Raw genomic sequence first — 20286 nt, 5'->3', positions numbered from 1 at the left:
AATTTCTCGTATGCCGATGCTGCAAAATATGCGCAATTTATGAGGCGACTAGTGCCCCCGAGCCGTGACCTCCGGATCTGTCGGGGCGTTTTTCTCACTTGCAGGTACGGCGGTTTATATCCTGGCCCCGACCAAGTGACAAGTTACTGTAAGTCCAGCCCATCCCCCGCACGGACGCATCCGCCAGACGCAAGCGATAAATCCCGTCCAACTTATACAACGTCCCCGTGCAAGAAGACATTCCCAGGAAAGGCGCAGTTAACCCCTGCAGGGAGCGTTGCTACAAGACAAGCTGCTGCCACCTAGAGGCGAAAAGGGGAACGCCACAAGCAGAACACGGCGCTGCGGGTCGGAGCACGGTGGGAGTTGTAGTTTCGGAGGTTGGAGAAGATCGCGGTGTTCATTGATTCGCATTAACGTGGCGCAAATATTATATGAGACGAAAAAAAGGAACACCGCAGGTTTTTTTTTTTGGTTTTTTTTGAGTTCTTGAAAACTCCATCAGCTTGTATCTCTAGAGGGAACGGCTCACCTGGAGGTCACCTGCGTGCGGTCATCCTCGCGGAGCGCGGCGGCGGCACAACACGAACGGCTTCCAGAGGCTGAAAATAGAGCAAGTCGAAAGACAAAAAGTTATAGGATAGAAAAAGTGGATAGAAAAATGCAAACAAGCTAACAGGAGCTGCTGGGAGTTGTAGTCCTACTGTAATAGCCAACAGTTGGGGATCAGCACATAGTGACCCATAACGGGGAGGTCCTGCAGCAGGGGCCCCCAATACAATACATCTATGGGAGCCCACATCATGTACCTGCCCGCCACCAACACCCGCATGTGACCCGACAGACCCGGGCAGCGGCTCACCTGCTCCGCAGTAACGTGCGGGTCACCCTGTCTGCCAGCCGGGGGCGGGGCCTGCCGGGACACCCCCCCCCCCCCAGTGGGCGTGGTCACACAGCAGCCTCACATGCGGCTCAGATACATTAGATTCCTCTACAGTACAAGGACAGTAAGCTTAGATACACTGCAGTGCAGAAAGCAGGACTGCAATTATAGATGCATTTAGGTCATATAGAAGCCTGCTCTTTCCGTGGCCGTGTATCTAAGCCTGCAATCCTTCCTCTTTTTACTGTTCCTTGCGATTCAGATTAATGTATCTGAGCTACATTGCAAGGATTGCAGGCTTAGATACACTACGATATAAAGAACAGACTTCTAACTGCATTTAAGATTGCATGCCTGTTGTCTGTATCGCAATGTATCTAAGCTTAGCATTCTTGGCACGGCAGAGAATGTAATGTGGTTGAGCTGCATTGCAAAGAGCGGTAGGCTTAGATACACTGCGATACAGAGCCAAGGATTGCAAGTTTAGGTACACTTAAAGAGCAGACATGTAACTGCATCTAAGATTGCAGTCATGTTCTCTGCATCGCAATGTATCTAAGCTTGCCTTTCCTTGTACTGCAGCTCGGATACATTAGATTCTCTGCATTGCAAGAAACAGTAAGCTTAGATACATTCCGATGCAGAAAACAGGACTGCAGTATTAGATACACTTAGAAGTCTGTTCTTTATGTGGCAGTGTATCTAAGCTTGCAGTTCTTTCTCTGCATTGTATCTAAGCTTATTGTTCTTTGCAATGCAGATAATTTAATGTATCTGAGCTGCATTGCAAGGAATGGTAAGATTAGATACATTGTGATACAGAGCAAAGGATTGCAAGCCTAGACATACCACCTTGTAGAGAACAGACGTCTAACTGCATCTAAGATTGTTTTCTGTATCACAATGTATCTAAGCTTACCGTCCGTTGCTATACAGAGAATCTAATGTATTTGAGTGGGGGAGCAGCTTTGTGAGCTTAGATACACAGTGGTGCAGAGAGCAGCTTTGTGAGCTTAGATACATAGTGGTGCAGAGAGCATCTTTGTGAGCTTAGATACATGGTGCAGAGAACAGCTTTGTGAGCTTAGATACATGGTGCAGAGAACAGCTTTGTGAGCTTAGATACACAGTGGTGCAGAGAACAGCTTTGTGTGCTTAGATACATGGTGCAGAGAACAGCTTTGTGAGCTTAGATACATAGTGGTACAGAGAGCAGCTTTGTGAGCTTAGATACACAGTGGTGCAGAGAGCAGCTTTGTGAGCTTAGATACATAGTGGTGCAGAGAGCATCTTTGTGAGCTTAGATACATGGTGCAGAGAACAGCTTTGTGAGCTTAGATACACAGTGGTGCAGAGAACAGCTTTGTGTGCTTAGATACATGGTGCAGAGAACAGCTTTGTGAGCTTAGATACATAGTGGTGCAGAGAGCATCTTTGTGAGCTTAGATACACAGTGGTGCAGAGAGCAGCTTTGTGTGCTTAGATACATGGTGCGCAGAGCAGCTTTGTGAGCTTAGATACATAGTGGTGCAGAGAGCAGCTTTGTGAGCTTAGATACATGGTGCAGAGAACAGCTTTGTGAGCTTAGATACACAGTGGTGCAGAGAGCATCTTTGTGAGCTTAGATACATGGTGCAGAGAGCAGCTTTGTGTGCTTAGATACATGGTGCACAGAGCAGCTTTGTGAGCTTAGATACATAGTGGTGCAGAGAGCAGCTTTGTGAGCTTAGATACATAGTGGTGCAGAGAGCATCTTTGTGAGCTTAGATACATGGTGCAGAGAACAGCTTTGTGAGCTTAGATACACAGTGGTGCAGAGAACAGCTTTGTGTGCTTAGATACATGGTGCAGAGAACAGCTTTGTGAGCTTAGATACATAGTGGTGCAGAGAGCATCTTTGTGAGCTTAGATACACAGTGGTGCAGAGAGCAGCTTTGTGTGCTTAGATACATGGTGCACAGAGCAGCTTTGTGAGCTTAGATACATAGTGGTGCAGAGAGCATCTTTGTGAGCTTAGATACATGGTGCAGAGAACAGCTTTGTGAGCTTAGATACATAGTGGCCGTGGCCGGATTATCGCCGTGGGGAACGCAATGAAAATACGCCCGTAGACAGGCAGCCTTAATCATCATATGAAGTCGCAGAGATAGAAGTGTATCATATGGATTAGATACACTACTGGTGCCTTGTTCCATACAGCGCAGATCCCCAATATATCTGTGTCCAGGTAAAGCTGACTGCTTGTTACAGTGTATCAGTATGGATATGCATATAAGGGAGATGGAACAATACCTCTTCAGCACCACCTAGTGGATGGCAGCAGTCCTGCAAATCAATGCCCAACCCTTTATACAGGTCTTCAGAACAATGATTGGAAATTGACAACCAAGCCAGAATCCATACACAGACAGCTGTTTCGGGGTGTTTGCCCACAATCATTGTAATAAAGACCTGCATAAAGGGTCGGATATGGATATGCAGGAATGCTGCCATCCAATAGGTGGCGCTGCAGAGGTATTGTTACGAGTCTTCCTTATTTGCATATATTTCCCAGAGGAGCGTGCATGACCTTATAAGTCTCCTCATTCACCTGCTGGGTGTTCTCCTTAAGGAGTGATGATACCCCTTCCCAGTATGGATAGGTGCACATGTGGCAAATTTCCATCACATACATCTTCACACTCGCAATCACAATTTTGCCGCAAGAAACCGCAGCAAAATAGTAATTTTCCTGCAAAAACAGCGCTGCCGCTTGTGATTTTATCGCACGGTTTTCTCGTGGTGCACTAAAAAGGAGGCTCCATAGGGAAACATGGGAGATAAAAAAAACCGCAGAGGGATCGGGCACGTCGCAATTTTTTTTCACTCCACAGCGCATGAGTGAAAACATCGCAGATGGGAAGGAAACCAAGGAAAATCGTTGGTTTCATAAATCTGCGTTTTCACTCACTCTCGCGTTGCTCAAAAAAACGTGTGATTTTATCGCCAGTGTGAAGGCGCCCTTAAAGGGGTTTTCCAGAACTGCATTATTGATGATTTGTCCTCAGGATGGGTCATCAGTAGTTGATCGGTTGGGGTCCTCCGCTCTGGATCCCCACCAATCAGGAGACTGAAGTGACAGCATTGATTGGGTGAATGCCATGGCTGCTTCAATCTACACCCGGCAGAGTGCCATCCATTGTCTCGCAGCAGTACCTGGTATTGCAGTCCAATCCCACTCGCTTGAATGGGACTAAGTAGTTCTCAGGTCATGTGACAGATGAACATGACATCACAGGCCTGGGAATAACATGCGTGCCACGTCCTCTTCGGCCAGCTGAGCGACAGACCTCCACCAGCAAGTGCCAGCACGTGACAAGTCTGCAATGACATGGTGTACTTGTTGCATGCTGCTAACCCCATGCGCACGGAATACGCGCCAAGATTGCGCCCACTGCGATTTCTTTTTTAGTGGCTCAATAGAAATCAATGAGCTATTGGCATTGCGTGTCGCGTGCGGGAAAACACACCCGTGTGAGAGCGGCCCATGGCCAATTTGATTGGTTTGTCTCCGCCTCTCACTCCGCTTGAAAATGCTCCCCCTTCATCTCAATGAATGGCGCATCACGTTTAAAAATGCTTAAAACGCCCAAGAATAAGACAGACAGCGCTCAAAAAACAAGGCGCTCAAAATCTGAAGTCAGACCAGCAGCAGCTTTAGACCTCCTTCACACGAGCGGGAAACACACGCCGTATTACCCGCGCAAAAAAATTGCGGCTACCCTGTTTCCCTGAAAATAAGACATAGCATAATTTTCCAGGCTTTTTGAGGATGCTTGAAATATAAGCCCTACTCCAAAATTAAGTGCTGCTTACGGTTAATTAAAAAAAGTCAATTTAAATAGTGTCCAGGCAGCTGTACATGTAAGAAAGTTAAATCTTTTTGAGCAAAAATTAATATAAGACACTGTCTTATTTTCAGGGAAACACGGTAATAGAACCAATGCATTGCTAGGAAATTGCTCGCGGAAGAAAAATCGTAGCCTGATCTATTTCAATGCGGATTTTGCACGGACGGCGTGGAAGTTAACGGGAGCCGTCCGACCCGCGGCCCTGGACTGTGCATGTCTGACAGCGAGCCGTGCGCTTCATCTGCAATACTGAAAAAAACCAATGTCAGATATGCACGGACGCCGGCTGGGCACGGGGAGGGATTCCGCTACGGGCCGCCGCCGCCGCATACAGAATCCGGCCTGGTCATGTGGCATCTTGGGGTGAATTTGGAGAAACCGCTCGTTATGTCAGTTCTGATGAATTGTCTGAATTATTCTGTTTTTTTGCTTTTCTTTTTTACAAACAGCTGAAAGTTTGGCAAATAAAACAGGTTTCCCCGCGCCATTGTTTGGCAATGACGCAAAATCCGCGTCCTATCTACAATGTTAATTGCGGACGGGCCGCGGGTTGGACGGCTTCCTTGACTTCAATGGAAACCATCCATGCGGAAACTACACAGAGATAGAGCATGCTGAGACTTTTCCTCCGCCAGCGGTAAAGGCAATTGATTTCCGCTTGTGCAGGAAAAAGCGCTTTTCCATAGCATGCTATGGGCAGTATTTGCTGCGGAATCCGGAGGCACTGGAACTGGTCGTCTGCTGTTATACCATCCGTGCGGAGGAACGGCGAGTTGGAGCTCCAGCGTTGTATTCAGCTGACTGTGCAGCCTGTTGGGCAGAACGATTCCTGACATCCTCCTCCGACCCCTTTCAGTGATTGTTTCTGTCCACAGGATCTACTTTTGCTAGATTCTTTCCTCTATCGCGCCATTCTCAGTATACTCTCCTCACTGTTATACAAGAACCTCCCCCCCCCCTGCGTTTGGCAGTAAGGCCCGGCTAGTCCAGCACCGATGACCGGCCTCGTTGGAAGTCGCTCCGATCGCCGGATTTTCTCATCTAATGTGGATTCACACTGAAACTGATCCACAGAAAACTTGACACGTGATCACTCAGCCACTTATAGGCTTCAGCGGTGATTCTTTCATGGCCACTGACGCCTGTGGGTGGCTGCACGGCCGCGTGTACTTTCTTGGGATCTGAGCTTTAACCACCAAGATCTCTAGTTTGGTCTTAAGGCCTCCTTCACATCGGTGGTGTAATGAACGGGGTCTTGTGCATTATTTGTGATTCAGATGTAAAGGTGCTTTTACACGGGACAACCGATTGGGTGCAAGATGGCTGACAGGTCGGCCCAGCAATAGTCGCTCCTGTGCTTTTATACAGGGACGACTAGTCACTCAGTGTATGGAGGCCACGCGGTCGGGGATCGCTCCGAATCACGCGCCTCCATTCACAGTAAGCAGGTCGCCTCTTCACGTTATTGTCCTGTTTTCTGCATGTAGAAGCTGAATGACGACAGAGCAATGTCAGACTTCTTGTTCGCCGTTCTGTCGGCGCGGGCATCTTACACTGCATTGCAGGAATCCAAGGGATTATCGCCCCATGTAAATGGTCTTTAAGAAGTGGGTGATAAGCAAGAAACCCAATCCGAAGCACACCATAAGGCGCATTCATCCAAAACTACAAGCAGGGCTGTTTTTAATCCCCCAGTGGACCCCCCCCCATCCCCATCCCCATCCCCATCCCCATCCCCAGACTTTGCTTGTGACTAAAAGTCCAGCTCACGCCTCTCCCCGTCCCAACAGGTTTACTGCATTGTCCTCGAGTCCAAAAGTCACGTGGTCCTATAAGCATGTGACCTCTGCAGCCAATCACCAGCCTCAACAGGTAGGGAGACTGGTGATTGGCCACTGCAGTCATGTGACCACTGCACTCAGAAGTAAGTGGAGACTCAAAACAAAAAAGTATAGTTTATTCTTTAACTTCAATACGTTTCAGCTATCTCTGCACCCTGAGGACATGGACTCTGATGACATTGGTGGCGCCACCAAGGGGCCTGGGCCTAGCAGGAGGCCCTATGGTTAAAGCGGTCCTGGCTACATCAGGGTGACTGCATCGTACATTCTAGAGGCCCCCATATACAGACTTGGTCTCCAATGCCGCCGATTCCTTTGGGACAGAATGAATATGGATTGGGGGGGCTCAGCTTTACCCCAACATAAGAAGAATCCTGCACATTACATTTCAATGCCCGCTTCCTCTGCAGAGCTGTCCAACTGCAACACATAAATGGTTGGCCGAACCCAAGATTGGCGCATTCTGGGAGGGCAAGAAAAGTAGCCGTTTGAATAAATGCTGTCCAATATCTACTGAAGTGGTATTGGGGCAATCAGACTTGATTTTAACCCCTTAGCAGGTCAGGACATAATTGTACATCCATGCAAGGTCCATGTGGCTGTCTGACAGCCAACACCCAGCCACAATAGCTGCAATCAAGAGTTCACACAGATTGCATTGCAACTGTTAACCCTTTAAATGCCCCATCAGCTCCCTGCAATGAGATCATGAGGTGCCATCCTGGCAGCCTAAGGGTGAATTCACACGAACGTATATCGGCTAGGTTTTCACGCCGAGCCGATATACGTTGTCCTCGTGTGCGGGGGCGGGGGGGGAGGATGGAAGAGCCAGGAGCAGGAACTGAGCTCCCGCCTCCTCTGCACTATTTGCAATGGGGAGATGTGGGGGCTGGGGTGGGGCTAATTCTCCCCACTCAGCCCCGCCCCCATCCCGCCTCCTCTCATTGCAAATAGTGCAGAGGGGCGGAGAGGAGGCGGGAGCTCAGTTCCTGCTCCTGGCTCTTCCATCCTTCCCCCCCCTGCAGACAAGGACACCGTATATCGGCTCGGCATGAAAACCGAGCCGATATACGGTCGTCTAACTAAGCCCTGAAACCGAAAAGATGTGAAAAATTGGGAAAATTGACATCATATTCATAACGAAGATAAATAAACAGGAGTACAAAACTACAGAACAAAATAGAAAGTGTAAAACTGAAGCCCCACAATTGTGCGGAAAGCTTTTTTGGAGGGTGTCAGATATACAGAAAAATGAATTTCTGTTGCCCGTTCTTCCTGCACCAATCTTGCCGTACCGGTAAATCAGGCGCGTCCGAAGGTTTTAGACCGGATTTCAGCTCTCTAGGATCGTCCATTCTAAATATTTGCGAAGAAACAAATCTAAACCACCAGTATTATCAGAGGGGTTGTCTTGTTACCGAACAACCCCACTTCAATAGGACCTCCTGTATTAGGGCTTATTCAGACGACTGTATATCGGCTCAGTTTTCACGCCGAGCCGATATACGGTGTCCTTGTCTGCAGGGGGAGGGGGATGGAAGAGCCAGGAGCAGGAACTGAGCTCCCGCTCCTTCCCCATCCTCTCTCCGCCCCACGCCACGGTTTGCAATGAGAGGGTGGGACAGGGGGGCGATCTAAGCGGCGAGACTTAGCTTCGCCCCCACCTCCTTCCATTGCAAGTAGTCGAGAGGGGGCGGGAGCTCAGTTCCTGCTCCTGGCTCTTCCATCCTCCTCCCTCTGCAGACAAGGACACCGTATATCGGCTCGGCGTGAAAACCGAGCCAATATACGGTTGTCTAAATAAGCCCGTAACATCATAAAGTGAACTATATTTACCCCTTCGTGGCTGCTGGTATCTGTCATGTGACGTGTTACAGCAATCACCAGGACCACCGCGGGGCTGCAGCGCTGAATCCCAGCCGCCGCGGAAGGGTAAGTATACTTTATTTAATACAGAGGTTCCTATTGAAGCCGGATGGTGTAGTAACCGGACAAACCCCTTAATTAAAATCTCTTGGGGATGTCAAGTTTCTGCACATAATCACCTAGCCATATTTCTTTACTCGCCGTGAACGGAGCGTTCGCTATTATGTAGGCTTCATATCAGCAGCAAATGACGTTTTTAACCCTTTCCAATCAGCTGTCTGATGACATTATGATTTAAGGCTGTACAGCTCTGATGTTGGAAGACATCCGTCGGGGTTCTCTTACTGTATATTGCCAGCCTCTCTGCTGTCAGAGTCTGTGTCACCTCATGCAGTACTGGCTTTAGCCAGCAGATAGCGCCGTTGTATAACGGCAGAAAAAGAGTAAGCCCCCTAGGAAAACCTGGATACCAATTGGATTGGAAAGGATTAAACTCCACACACAAACATGGGGGCAGAGAGTTCTCCAGGCCAGTCAGTCATCCCACTGAAGAGCATTCCAACCATCTTGGGGCCCTTTTACACGGGCCGATAAATCGTTCAGATTCCTGCACCCAGCGGTGCAAATGCTACCCCGACTGAACGACGATTTGTTCACTTCTTGTTCAGTTTTTGTAAACAGGCAGTATCATTTATGAACGACGGCCTGTCTACTGTGACTGGAGAGCGGCCCGGAACGATCCGTGGCCCGCACTGCCTGCATTCACTACCGATGCTCCTTCTGGTGTTCAAGCACATCGTTCGGAGGACCTGTTGGATGCAGTCGTTCCATGTAAAAGGGCCCTCAGGTAGAAACCAGGAGAAATGATAAATTTACCATTTTGTGCCCTCAAGCCATAATTTACTAGAAGAAGGGGCGACGCGGGACGTAAACTGTAATTCCATTTTATTTTAACTTTTTAGTTTGACATTTTCGGATAAAATACCATGCAGTCTGCCGGTGTATCATACATCTGTCAGAAGAGCTGGAGACGAGTCCTGGGGGGATTCCTGTAAGACCTTCGCAGATGGAAGGGTTTGAAATATGTTACAGATTAATCTGTCGGCGAGAAGCAAAAAGAAAAGTCCTTTATAGAGTAAATTTGTGATGTTCTTCTACTTCAGATCTTCAGTGACATTTCTGTAATTTATCCCCTAAGATGAAAGCTACGACACACATCCACGGGACACGAGAACACGAACAGCTACAGGATGCCGCATCTATCCCAACAATGAGGAGAACCGAATATATACAAGTACAAAGTGAATAGAAAGAAATCGGATTCTACCCCCAGATTTGTGATTCCAGCTGCGAGCGATAAAGTCTGTCGGAATATATTAAAGTTTATATTAACTCAATAAATACCTAAAAAAAATAAAATAAAACTCTGAAAAATTCTGAGGAAACTTCAATTTAGAAGCATCTGATAATTTTTGTAACATTAGACAAAGATGACTACAGGTAAATAAAGTTCATTTTAACTGGTTACAGTGACATCCTGCCGGCATTAAAGTGGCCCTCCGGGCCCGGAAGGGGCGGGGTATGTTACCTGAGGTTCTTCTCAGTCATTCCTCAGATCTAGTTTTTGGCTGACACAATCTTCAAACTACCTAGCCTCCACCAGTGCATTGCTAGTGTTAGACTAACAAGACACAATATCTGCTCTCTGATTGGCCAAAGCTGCTCACGTGATCAGCACCGGCCAATCAGAAAGCAATGATAGTTAGAAAATTACTTGGACAGCTGAAAATGGAGCCCAGAACTTGTGGATTGGAGGGGCGACATACAATTATTATACCCTCCTCCCCTGGAACAGAATGCTGTTCTGAATCCAGAGAGTCGTTTTAAAGGAGGTTTTCCAATAAAATGGAATGGTGTAAATGGAAGAAAAGGCAGCGGACTTATCTCCTTCAGTGACTTGCTGTGCTGCGGTCACCTGCTGTTCGTTGTGCCCGTGACCACTCAACCAAGCATAGTTTTCAGTGCTGATTCCGCTATCAGCGGCACATGACCACCGAAGCCTGTGATTGGATGAGCGGTCATGTGCACAATAAATGCCACAGTCCACTCCTTCTGGGTACGGAGAAGTAAGGTACCAGGATCCAGCACTGGACGAGAAGCCACCGATGGAGGACGGCACATCTTTTTTCTTTATTTTACACCAGTCCACGGCCGCAGAATTTTTAAAATCTGTTTTTTTTTGAGTCCAGAAAAGTCCTTTCAATTCTTTGCTTTTTGGTAAACACGGCTTGCTCTCTTACTTCCCTGTCCGGGGCTGTCAGGTATCTTAGTACAGTTCTGTTGAAGCGAACAGGACTGATCCGAAGCGCCTCACACAACATGGCAGCCATGTTTATTAGTCCCATAAAGTCCATTTAATTTCCAGCTCTGAAAAATATTCCCCAATGTGCCAGAAAATCTGACTGGCTGATCAGATCCTGACATCACTGCCGTAAACCAAAGCTGGCTTCTCATCAGGATGTAACCCAAATCCCCCGGCAGGTTTCAGTGGTAGGGATTATGGCCGCCATGCCCGGACTCACTCTGTAGTTCCAATGAAGCAAACTTCGATAACCGTGAGGGTCTCTGGTGACCTGAGGATGAGATCTGATCAGTGGAACCGCAGGTCTGGGACTTGTGAGTGTAATACAGCAGCTAGAGTGCAGCCATATTACGGACGCCTGAAATAAGCCCAATGCGGATTTTTTTTTTTCTTGGGCAGCAAATATACTTAAAGGGGTTGTCCCGCGGCAGCAAGTGGCTCTATACACTTCTGTATGGCCATAATAATGCACTTTGTAATATACATTGTGCATTAATTATGAGCCATACAGAAGTTATAAAAAGTTTTTTACTTACCTGCTCCGTTGCTAGCGTCCTCGTTCCCATGGAGCCGACTAATTTTCGCCCTCCGATGGCCAAATTAGCCGCGCTTGCGCAGTCCAGGTCTTCTCCTGTTCTCTATGGGGCTCCGTGTAGCTCCGTGTAGCTCCGCCCCGTCACGTGCCGATTCCAGCCAATCAGGAGGCTGGAATCGGCAATGGACCGCACAGAAGAGCTGCGGTCCACGGAGGAAGAGGTTCCCGGCGGCCATCTTCACAGGTAAGTATAGAAGTCACCGGAGCGCGGGGATTAAGGTAAGCGCTCCGGTAAGCTTTCTGTACGTCCCTGCATCGGGGTTGTCTCGCGCCGAACGGGGGGGGGGGGGGGGGTTGAAAAAAAAAAAAACCCGTTTCGGCGCGGGACAACCCCTTTAATTTTTTGAAATCTGATTTAATAAATCTTCATAGAATTTGTTCTTTCTGTGATACAAGTTACTGAAATGATCCAGTGAAAATACTGAATTTGCAGCAAGAAGTTTGTACATCCTATACTTGTTCCTTAAAGGGGTCCTCCATGAGCGCAAAATTGTTGGCACCACCTGAGGCTGGACCATGCCTACAAGATCGGTGGGGTTTACACTCGAGCTGATTGGAGGGGCTGATGCTCTGCAGCCCCCTTTATTGTTTAGCAGGCACAGCGCCATACTTTTAGAAGTAGAGAAGCCACAAGAAGAAAAAACAAAAAGGCGTTGCGGTGGGAAGGCGGCCAATTGGTCACAGGCCTGTTGACGAATATTCCCACGCAAGTGAGAAGCCGATGACTTACATACTTATGGCGAACTTCCTTGGATACGGCGTGAGATGTAGTCCCTCTCCCCCAGTACATATAGGTTAGTGATTGGGACCATGACTGATTGAGCGCCTATCCTCCACCACTCTTCCTAGTGACTTCTTTATTTCCCTTTGGGCCTGTGGAGATGGGGACACACCAGGAAATGGTTCGGCTACGTTCCCTCTGTGGGATAATGGTCACCCTGCTCTGCTAGATATCAGTGTAGCACCATCGGGTACCACGCACCCAATATCCCATTGTCCCACTATCATGTCCCTGTGGCACTGACAATTAGGATATTTTTATTTCTTACACACTTTTATTAGTGGCGGTGCCTGATATTGCAGATCATTCCGATTCACTAGAATATCAGGCTGTAATACCGGGTACAGCCACTAGTACAAGTGAGGAAGCAGCGCCACACCACTGAGTGCCACGGCGCTTTCAATAAGCCGATCAGTAGAGGTGCTGAGAGTCGCACCTCTCATGATCTCATATTGATGGCCTCTCCCAACAATTGTGTAGCCTGGAGAACAGATTTAAATTAAGTTTGGGGTCTTATGTTGCCTTGACAACCCCAAATATTACATTCTCCCCTCCATTACATGTCATGGGGTAAACGTGTTCCTGCTTTATATGCAATTAATAGCTTCTTTTACATAATAAATTAACATTTAAAGCAGCAAAAAAATATTCACACAAAAAAAAAACAACAAAAAACATTGATTCAATAAATTAAAAGAAAAAAAAAAACTCTACAAGAGAATCGTTGACTTTTGTAAACGGAGCGTCGGTACAGGACAGGCCCTGCTGCCAGATTCTATTTCTTTCACTGCAAATTGTCTACTACAAGTCTAAAGTTCTGTAAATAAAGATACGCGTACGCTAAGACGACTCGCCGGCCGTTACTCCTTGAGGAAACTTTTTTTTTTTTTTTTTTTCCATTTTTTGTTTTTTCTGAACTGGCACATAAGGATTATAAAGAAGGCATAAAAGTCATCTTTGCAAATGTAAATGACATCAAGCTTCGCCCGGGCGCATTCGCACGGGGCTCCTCGGATACATTCATATCTCTTTTGCAATGTGCTTAAAGAAAAAAAAAAAAAAAAAAAAAAAATTTAAAAAAATGTATCCGCTGTGACTGGAAACCTCTTCTGAAAGAGCTAAAGTGAAGAGGGTTTCAAAAGGTTCCACGGTAACCAGTCAGCATTAAAGGGGTTGTCCAACGACTTAAAATTGCTTCGCAGCCACTCAGATCTTCCCGACTGCTGCAGCCAATCACTGGCCACAGTAGTGACCTTCTATAGCCAGTGATTGGCTGCGGCAGTCACATGTCCTGGTCAGCATCAACCAGGAAGGACAGAGAGGTTGTGGAGCAATTTTAAGTTGGGGGAAAACTCCTGTAAAAGAGGTTGTACAGAATTACAAAAAAGGTGGCTGCTTTCATTCACAAAACAGCGCCACACCTGGTCTCAGGCTGTATGCGGCACTGCATTTTAAGGGAGCCTACCTGCAAAACCAGCCACAACCTGTTAACAGGAGTGGAGCTACTAACAGACGAAAGCAGCTGTGGGTTATCCATCCTGGACATCCCCTTTAAAAGGGAACCCGTCAGCAGGTTGGACCCCTATAAGTGTTGTCAGAAGGATATCTGTATTAGCGCACGTTCACACATACTTTCTGTTGGAGAAAATCTGCAGCATTTCTTAAACCTGTAGACATTATGTCCTATTAGCCCATCATCCAGTTGGAAATTAATTGTTTAAACATCCCGTGGATATGCAAATTAGGTACAAAGGGCACAGCGGGCATACCGGACCATTGCAGCCTCATCCACAGGCCGGTGTAGACGCTAAAGTCCTGTAAGTCCCAGCAGCACTGGCGCCCACAACAGGTCAGACCCCTTTGTGCACTTCTGGGACATCGGTGTCTACAGTGAACTGCGGATGAGGTAGGAGACATCATCAGCGTCACTAAGAGACAACGGGATTGGATTACATCGATGACTGGACTCCGGGCAGCAGGAAGGGTCCAGCCACACCCACTGGACTGTTGAAACCTAATCTGCATATGGCGCAGGATGTAAATTTTTGAATGCAGCCTGGGCTAATGGAGCACAGAATACACGCTTACAAAGGTATCCTACTGACTGATGACATGTTGTCACTGCTTTGTAAGGGTCAAACCTGCTGACAGGTTCCCTTTAAGTTGTCAGCCCCCCCTCCTTCTCCATATCTGCCATGCATATGCCAGACTTCGCTAACAGTGATAGACTTTGCCCATAAAAGCAGTCGCCATCCTCCATTCTAACACGCCAGCGATCCTTACATCGGTTACATTAGTATCTTCTCATTCAGATGCTCCAGGTTTGCACCTTTTCTGTTGTCAGTTGAATTCCTGGTCAACCCTTGTACTATCACCAAGATGGGGAAAGACATAGCATGATGGCGGACAAACTACCCCTGTCTGCTCCCCATACGGTACCAATACAGCTTTGAGATGAAGTGTTGAGTCATGTCAGACAGCCTGGTTGCTACGGAGAGGCTGCCTAACAACCATAGTCTTTTCAATGAAGTCAAGCAGAATGTCCCTAGCAACCAGGCCTCCAACTCAAGGTAGAAATAGTCAATTAATAGAGGGCCAAGAAGCTAAAACTGGTCAAACTTCCTCCTTTTAAGGCTGTATTAACCGTATCCTTGTAGACAGACATTTGGGTGGTCATATGGCTTATGGCGGGGGTCGCCACCATTTTTACTTACAGGCGTGCAAATCAAATCGCCCCAAGATATGCCGCATTCAAATGCTTCTGTAGCCCGTAGAGAGTAGAGCGCGTTACCACCACATTGCCGCTCTATTACCTAGGCAAGAAAGGGCAAGCCTAAAGCAAAACTGGAGAAGCCATTTAAAGGGGTTGACCAGTTGTAAACTATTGATGGCCTATCCTTAGCATAAGCCATCAATACTAGAGCGGCAAGGGTCTGCCACTTGGGATCTCCACCGATCAGCTGTATGCAGGGCCATTTCTGAATGGAATGGACATCTCCGTTCTCACTGCAGTAACCACGCTTGGCATTGTGGATCAAGTTCCCATTCATTTCAATGCCTGCAATACCAAGCCTAGCCACTGCAGTGGGAATGGAGCTGTCTGCTTCCTGCAGATATCAGTGCAGTGCTTTAGCACAAAGGCCCCAGCTTACTGCTAATCGGCATAGATCCCAGGCGGTAAACAGTCACCGATCTACCATAGATAGGCCTATCCTAAGGATGGGTCATCACTAGTTTACACGACTGGATAACGCCTTTAACACTGTAACCGCTGTAAGGAAGGGAGGAGACGAGAGCTGTACCATGTAACTGAGCGATGATCCCATCATTAGGCCAATTGACCCTATCAGGGGTAACAAATATGGAACCAGATGACGTCACCAAAATGGCGGTACAGCTGGTCACTTAAGGTCACAGCGGCAGTAATGAGCATGTCCCATACATCACATAGCTGAGATTAGCACGACTCTGTACAGTGATGGCGGTTTTCGATGAAGATTGATAAAATGTGAGTCGGGCTGTTTTTCATGATTGTAAAGAGCTCAGAAAGGTGCAACGACATGGGTACGATCGGTGAGCATGAAGTTGGTGGCGCCACATGCTTAGCGATGATCTTCTAATCTGTTGGAGAGAGAGAGAGAGAAGCAGGGGTAAGTATGGGGAGCGCCAACAACCAATCATATCAGAAGTACACGGCGACAGACAACGCCCCGGAGACGTGCCGCCCGCAGCGGGGACTACAGGAGTTTGGGGACACGGATGTCACTTTTATTGTTTACAAAGCAACGAGTTTAGATTTGGCATCTTAGAAAAAACATCACATTATATTTAAAAACATCTCTGTAGATTGGAATGTTTTTGCTTTATTTTTAAGTGAAACACTTAGAATTCTGTGCGGTTTTGCTAAAAAATGTATTTTTTTTACCCTTCACACAGCCGTACAGTTAAGTGCTAACATTCTGGCTTCCTGCAGTTACCAACAGCAGAGAAAGCTCCCTGCAGCCACCACTAGGGGGGTGGAGAGAGTCATCTGCAGTTACCAATAGGGAAGAAAGCTCCCTGCAGCCACCACTAGGGGGGTGGAGAGAGTCATCTGCAGTTACCAATAGGGAAGAAAGCTCCCTGCAGCCACCACTAGGGGGGGCAGAGAATCATCTGCAGTTACCAGTAGGAAAGAAAGCTCCCTGCAGCCACCACTAGGGGGGTGGAGAGAGTCATCTGCAGTTACCAATAGGGAAGAAAGCTCCCTGCAGCCACCACTAGGGGGGGCAGAGAATCATCTGCAGTTACCAATAGGGAAGAAAGCTCCCTGCAGCCACCACTAGGGGGGGCAGAGAATCATCTGCAGTTACCAGTAGGAAAGAAAGCTCCCTGCAGACACCACTAGGGGGGTGGAGAGAGTCATCTGCAGTTACCAATAGGGAAGAAAGCTCCCTGCAGCCACCACTAGGGGGGGCAGAGAGTCATCTGCAGTTACCAATAGGAAAGAAAGCTCCCTGCAGCCACCACTAGGGGGGTGGAGAGAGTCATTTGCAGTTACCAATAGGGAAGAAAGCTCCCTGCAGCCACCACTAGGGGGGTGGAGAGAGTCATCTGCAGTTACCAATAGGAGAGAAAACTTCCTGCAGCCACGACTAGGGGGAGGGGTTAAAAGCTATCTGAAGTTACCAATAGGAGGGGAAGCTCCCTGCATACACATCATTGGGGTTAGAAAAGGGGATAAGTGTCTGACAAGTTGGATTCCCATGCTGAGGCCCCCCTCGATCACAAGGGCGAGGGCCCTGCATCCTTCCTTGATGAATGGAGTGATTGCGGCAGCAGTGCACATGCTCAATCATCTCTATGGGACAGAAGGAGATACCCATGTGGATATATTTGGCATATATAGCAGAGTGCGTGCATCAAATGTATTGAGAAGATACAGTGTCTGAACTCCTACAAAACTGTATCTTGTTACACTAATGCCTCAGAAACCAGTGTGCCAATGAATGGTGGGAGGCGCTATAATGCTGTAGATAATAATACTAATAATAAACTTTATTTGTATAGCGCCAACATATTCCGCAGCGCTTACATAGACAGGGGGATACAGAAAGACAAAAGTACAAACATTACAGAACCACGGTTACATAGTAATCAGCTGATGGAAACAATAGGGGTGAGGGTCCTGCTCCAACCAGCTTACATACTACAAGTAATGGGGTGATACAGAAGGTAAAGGGGCTGGAGATGTGCACGGTATGGCGAGGTGGAGAGTGAGGGATGCTATACACAGACAATGGTCAGACATTCAGCCGTGTGATGGCAGAAACGGTGTGACTGCAGGAGCGGTTTATGACGGCTAGCAGGGATTGCAGTCAGTAGGTCAGGGAGCATGTTATCAGGCGGAGTACAGAGGGGTTTGTTTAGGGAATTCGGTATGCCTCCCTGAAGAGGTGCATTTTTAGAGCACGCCTGAAGTTCTGCGAGTCCTGGATTGCTCGGGTAGCCTTTGGTAGTGCGTTCCAGAGGATCGGTGCTGCTCTGGAGAAGTCTTGGAGGCGGGAATGAGAAGTTCGAATTAAAGGGGCACTCAGTCTGGTTTCGTTAGCAGAGCGGAGAGCCCGGGCTGGGTGATGGATTGAGATGAGGGAGGCGATATAGGGGGGCGCTGCACTGTGGAGGGCTTTGTGGATGAAGGTAGCAAGCTTAAATTGAATTCTGTATTTAACGGACAGCCAGTGCAGTGACCGGCACAGGGCAGAGGCGTCTGAGTAGCGGCTGGACAGGAATATGAGCCTGGCTGCTGCATTCAGGATGGATTGGAGAGGGTAGAGTCTGGTACAGGGGAGGCCGATCAGCAACGAGTTGCAATAATCGAGCCAGGAGAGGATGAGGGCAACAGTAAGCGTTTTTAGCGTGTACACGGTGAGAAAAGAGCGGATTCTTGCGATGTTCTTGAGGTGCAGCTGACATGTTCGGGCCAGAGATTGGATGTAGGGGGCAAAAGAGAGATCAGAATCAAATATGACCCCAAGGCAGCGGGCATGTTGTCTAGGAGTTATGGTGGCGCCACACAATGAGATGGAGATGTCAGGATGAGGGCGGTTAGTGGAGGGTGGAAATACCAGTAAGTAGATTGTCCCGCTACTTACAGCCAGCTGAGCCCTTATCCAATTTCCCGGGTTTTTCTGACAATAAGATGCAGTTTTCACCAAGATAAAATCTTGCTGAAAAGCGTTTTTGCATTTTAGTCCAGAGACAGGGAGGTTCGACAGATCCAGATACCCCTGACCGCTGCCTTAATGATCCGTCAGTGCGGTGATCGATCATTGGAAGAACTCTGTAGCCAGATCTACTGCAGCTGCGCAGTCCTCCCTCTCCGTCCCGACTAGGGTTAATCAAGTCAGTGTTTAACATCCCAGCTGCAGACCTGTGAGTGAATGTATGTAGCACAGTTGTATGTGTGTTTGCATGTAATAGACCTGTATGTGCATGTAACAGAGCTGTATGTGTGTTTCCATGTAATAGACCTGTATGTGCATGTAGCAGAGCTGTATGTGCATGTAGCAGAGCTGTATGTGTGTTTGCATGTAACAGACCTGTATGTGCAAGTATCAGAGCTGTATGTGTGTTTGCATGTAACAGACCTGTATGTGCAAGTATCAGAGCTGTATGTGTGTTTGCATGTAACAGACCTGTATGTGCATGTAGCAGAGCTGTATGTGTGTTTGCATGTAACAGACCTGTATGTGCATGTAGCAGAGCTGTATGTGTGTTTGCATGTAACAGACCTGTATGTGCATGTAGCAGAGCTGTATGTGTGTTTGCATGTAACAGACCTGTATGTGCATGTAGCAGAGCTGTATGTGTGTTTGCATGTAACAGACCTGTATGTGCATGTAGCAGAGCTGTATGTCTGTTTGCATGTAACAGACCTGTATGTGCATGTAGCAGAGCTGTATGTGTTTGCATGTAACAGACCTGTATGTGCATGTAGCAGAGCTGTATGTGTGTTTGCATGTAACAGACCTGTATGTGCATGTAGCAGAGCTGTATGTGTGTTTGCATGTAACAGACCTGTATGTGCATGTAGCAGAGCTGTATGTGTGTTTGCATGTAACAGACCTGTATGTGCATGTAGCAGAGCTGTATGTGTGTTTGCATGTAACAGACCTGTATGTGCATTTGCATGTAACAGACCTGTATGTGCATGTAGCAGAGCTGTATGTGCGTTTGCATGTAGCAGAGCTGTATGTGCATGTAGCAGAGCTGTATGTGTGTTTGCATGTAATAGACCTGTATGTGCATGTAGCAGAGCTGTATGTGTGTTTGCATGTAACAGACCTGTATGTGCATGTAGCAGAGCTGTATGTGTGTTTGCATGTAACAGACCTGTATGTGCATGTAGCAGAGCTGTATGTGTGTTTGCATGTAACAGACCTGTATGTGCATGTAACAGACCTGTATGTGCATGTAGCAGAGCTGTGTGTTTCAGATCTGTGTGTGCGCTGCGAACTTGTATAGCAGTCCTGTCTATGTAAATAATGTGAATTTATGTGCTTGCGCCATTGTTAGGTTTAGTAGGAGCCGACTGTTCACCGTTAATCCCCTTTTCTATACTAGAACACCAAAGTTACTGCCGGGAGCGTCTTCTAGTCTGAGAAATACAGTAACCCATTAAGGAGGACTGTCATGTTAGTGGGGCAGCAGCACAGCTTACTCCAGTGGGGTCTTTCCTTTATACTCACCCCCTTTCCCCTGTAAGAGCTCTTCCTAGATTCGGATCCCACCGCTGTGAATGTGCCATATCAGCCGTCACCACCGCTTTCGGTCAGTCGTGTCTGACATCATTCATTGACAGTCAGTGGCGGGCATCGCTTACTAGATACATCAACAGTGCCGGCAGCGGAGTCTAAGAAGAGTCTATAGGGGGTACAAGGGGCGAGTAGACCGAAAAACTGTGCCAGAGCCAGCGGGGCTCAGAGCTCTAGAGCCAACCCCACTGCCATGAGAGCTCTCCAGGACAATGCTATTGATAATGTATGCTCAGGATAGGTCATCAATAGTTGGCCATGATCCCAAGCGG

General features: G+C 47.7%; 2 protein-coding genes across 3 annotated transcripts in view; both read right to left on the bottom strand.

Annotated features, from left to right (window-relative positions):
• LYPD6B (LY6/PLAUR domain containing 6B) overlaps positions 1-913 on the bottom strand; it is a 54566-nt gene extending 53653 nt beyond the window's left edge. The window contains exons 1-2 of one of the 2 annotated variants that reach the window (XM_066575192.1): positions 863-913; positions 533-602 (exon numbers count right to left, since the gene is read on the bottom strand). The gene's annotated coding sequence lies outside the window, so the exon portion shown is untranslated. Of the gene's footprint in view, positions 1-532; positions 603-809 lie in introns of both variants that reach the window. The other variant, XM_066575193.1, reaches the window with a different exon arrangement.
• Positions 914-13280: 12367 nt separating this feature from the next.
• Positions 13281-20286, bottom strand: part of KIF5C (kinesin family member 5C) — a 94031-nt gene continuing 87025 nt past the window's right edge. The window contains exon 26 of the mRNA XM_066575191.1: positions 13281-15839. The gene's annotated coding sequence lies outside the window, so the exon portion shown is untranslated. The remainder of the gene's footprint in view (positions 15840-20286) is intronic.

Source organism: Eleutherodactylus coqui, chromosome 8, assembly GCF_035609145.1.
Source record: "Eleutherodactylus coqui strain aEleCoq1 chromosome 8, aEleCoq1.hap1, whole genome shotgun sequence".
Taxonomy (NCBI): domain Eukaryota; kingdom Metazoa; phylum Chordata; class Amphibia; order Anura; family Eleutherodactylidae; genus Eleutherodactylus; species Eleutherodactylus coqui.
Note: the sequence above shows the minus strand (reverse complement) of the source record. Positions and strands in the feature narration are given on the sequence as shown.